Raw genomic sequence first — 4,091 nt, 5'->3', positions numbered from 1 at the left:
GGGTTTGAACCGCCAGCCTTCTGGTTAGCAGTCAAGTGCCTTAGCCACTATGCTACCAGAGCTCCAATTATTTCTAGGTGATATGAAATTGTCCTCTTTAAAACAAAAATGTAAATTCAGGGGTTTTTGCTGTTTGAAGCTAAGGACTGAGTATAAGATATGTCATTATCACCATCTTCTGTTAAGCCAAGCCCAGAAGATGACACACGTGGAGACAGAGTGCAGTAGGAGAGCAACGATTTGGTTACACTGTGTGTAGATGGAGGTCATGACATTCATGATTTGGATCAAGGGTCTATGACCTCATTCCATGCTTAGTCAACCCAGAACAAATGAAATTTATTAGAGCCAAGAGGCCTCATTATGAACTGGCATTCAACACAGTGAATACCTCTTACCAAAGTATACATTGGAATTCCACTTGCGAAGAAAAGTGATAGCCACATAAGAAAGCCATTTGAATAATGCAGTCCCAATCCAAATTCCAAAAACATTTTTTAATGAGATGGAAAAACTAATCACCAACTTCATATGGAAAGGAAAGAGGACCTGGATAATTAAAGCACTATTAAAGAAGAACAAAGTAGGAGGCTTCACACTTTCATATCTCAGAACCTCCTGTACAGCCATGGTAGTCAAAATAACCTGGTACTGGTGCAATGACAGACACATAACCATGGAAAGGAATTGAGAACCCAGAAGTAAATCTATCCACATATGGGCAGATAATCTTCGACAAAGGGTCAAAGTCCACTAAACGGTGAAGAGATAGTCTCTTTAATAAAAGTTGCTGGCCAAATTGGATATTCATTTGCAGAAAAATGAAACAGAGCCATACCTCACACTGTACACAAAATCTAATTCAAAATTGATCAAAGACCTAAATGTAAAACCTAAAACCATAAAGTTCATGGGAGAAAACATAAGGACAAACCAAAAGGCCCTAATTTATGGCATGAATAGACTATCAAACATAACTAAAAATGCACAAACATCAGAATGTAAATTAAATAACTGAGATCTCCTCAAAATTAAATACTTATGCTCATCAAAAGACTTCATCAAAAGAGTAAAAAGAGAACCTACAGATTGGGCAAATAAAACTGGCAACAACACATTTGACAAAGGTCTAATCTCTAAAATTTATAGAAAATTTTAACAACAAAAACACAAGCAATCCAATTAAAAAATGGGCAGTGGACATGAAGAGACATTTCATCAAAGAAGACATTCAGGCAGCCAACAAACACATGAAGAAATGTTCATGATCATTCGTCATTAAAGAGATGTAAATCAAAACAACAATGAGATATCATCTCATTAATAGCATTAATAGCAAAGTTCAAAAAAAGAAAACAACTGGTGAGTGTAATGAGAGCTGGAACCCTCGTATACTGCTGGTGGGACTGTAAAATGGTGCAACCGCTGTAGAAAATGGTATGGCACTTCCTTAAAATGTTAGAAAAAAGAAATACCATGTGATTCAGCAATCCCACTACTGAGGAATATTCTAAACAAAGAAGAGCTGTGACACAAATAGATACATGCACACCCATACATCCTTGTTCATTGCAGTATTATTCACAATAGCTAAAACATGGAAACAACCTAAGCTCCCATCAATGGATGAATGGATACCCAACGTTAAAGAAGAATGAATCTGCAAAACATCTCATAACAGGGATGAACCTAGAGGATATTATGCTGAGTGAAATTGGTCAAATACAAAAGGACAAATATTGTACAACACCACTACTGTAAAAAGTCAAGAAAAGGTTTATACATAGAAAGAAACATTCTTTGAAGGTTACCGGGGGTGGGAGGGTAAATTGCTAACTACAGGGTAGACATGTATTAACTTGGGTGAATGGAAAGGCAAAATACAAAAAGGAGGAGGTCAGCACAAAAGATCAAGGCAAAGGAAGACACTGGGAGGAACACAAGAATGAAAGGCAACAAAGGCACAATCCTACAGTAACAGCAATAACAATAATCTATGAGTGGATACACAGACACACAAGCTGTTTGAACAGAGGTGGGAATACGAATAGGACCACACCCATAAATATATACCAGTTTGACAGAGGATACTTCTACATATATATTTTATGCATTGCAAATATATCCATGATTATAGTAGAGCATACAAGAGGCAAAGTTATGAAAATTTCTTAGCCATAACCAAACACCTTAAGGAAATGAGTCACTGGGTCTGGGGGCTCAGGATCATAGTCTCAGGGGACATCAAGATCAACTGGCATAACATAGTCCACAAAGAAAATATTCTACATCCTACTTTGGTGAGCAGCAACTAGGGTTTTAAAAGCTTGTGAGTGGCCACATAAGGTACAACCATTGGTCTCCCCTGGTCCAAAGCAGAGTGAAAAAAATCAAACACATAAGGAAAAAATTAGTCCAAAGACTAATGGACCACATGAACCTCAGTCTCCAGGACACTGAGACCAGAAGAACTAGATGGTACCAGGCTACCACTGCTGACTGCTCTGAAAGGGATCACAGTAGGTGGGCCTTGATTGAGTGGGAGAAAAATGTGAAACAAAACTCAAAATCATAAACAAGACCAGGTCTGACAGAGACTGGTGGAACGCCCAAGACTATGGCCCTTAGTCAACCTTCAAGCCTGGAACAGAACTCACTCCCATGGCTCAACTTTCAGCCAAACAATAGACAGGTCTATAAGGTGAACAATAACACAAGGGAGGTGTGAACACCTTAGAATAATCAACCACTACAAGATCAAAAGACCAGCATTTGCCCAGGGATAAAGCTCAAAAGACAAGAAGAGATATGAAAGAAGGACCAATGGAAGTAGTCAACAAAGGAAGGAAATGGGAAGGATGCTGTTACATGGTAGGGATTACAATCAATGTCATGAAATCAAGTGTGTATGATTTGTTGATTGGAAAAACCAATTTGCTCCATAAACTTTCACCCAAATGACAATAAAAATTTAAGAAAAAAAACAAAACACCACAATGAGATACCATCTCATCCAACTAACAATGGCACTGATTTAAAAAAAAAAAAAAAAAATCAGAGAACAACAAATGCCAGTGAGGACGTGGGGGAGATTGGAACTCTTATCCACTTCTGGTGAGATTGAAAAATAGTACAACCACTATGGAAAACAGTATGGCACTTCCTTAAAAAACCAGAAATAGAAATACCATATGAGCCAGCAATCTCACTACTAGGAATATATCCTAGAGAAATAAGAGCTGTGACATGAATAGACATGTGCACACCTATGTTCATTGCAGCATTATTCACTATAGTAAAAGATGGAAACAATCTAAATATCCATCAATGGATAAATACACGGTACTACATACATACAATGAAATGAATATTATGCAACTACATAGAAAAATGAGAAGTTCATGAAACATCTCACAATATGGATTGATCTGGAAGACAAGCTGAGTTAGATAAGTTGATCACAAAAGAACAAACACTGTATGAGACCACTATTATTAAAAGTCAGGAATAAGTTTATACACAGAAAGAAATATTCTTTGATGGTTACCAGGAATAGGAGCAGGAGACAGGAAGAATCACTAACTAGATAGTACACAAGTTTTAATTATGGTGACGGGAAAGGCAATACACATCAGAGAGGAAGTCAGCACAACACGACCAAGGTAAGGGAAGACAACGAGAGGTACACAAGAAGAAAGGACAGCTACAGTAAACTCTGTCACACAGACAGTCCTGCAACAACTGTACTAAACAATGATTTGTGAGTAGATACATTGGTAAATATGTATGCTAAATAAGTGAATGAGGTCATATGGGAATGCATCCATGTACATACATAGGTATATTTGTAAATGTTGCATGTATAGTCATATATATAATAGAGCACATAGGAGGCACAGTTACAGAAACTACCTAGACATCAAGACTGAACTACTGGACTTGAAGGCTAAAGATCATAGTTTTAGGGGACATCTAGGTCAATTAACAAAACACAGTTCATAAAGATAATGGTCTAGCTCAGGGGGCAGGAGAGTATGGAGGGATGGACCCTGGGAGGTGGTAACTATGGGGAGGAAGTGGGAGGGGAGCTG

The sequence above is a fragment of the Orycteropus afer genome, unplaced genomic scaffold (assembly GCF_000298275.1).
Source record: "Orycteropus afer afer isolate SDZICR_OR568_19922 unplaced genomic scaffold, OryAfe1.0 scaffold00546, whole genome shotgun sequence".
Lineage (NCBI taxonomy): Eukaryota > Metazoa > Chordata > Mammalia > Tubulidentata > Orycteropodidae > Orycteropus > Orycteropus afer.
The sequence above is the reverse complement of the archived record's forward strand: the minus strand, read 5'-3'. Positions refer to the sequence as shown.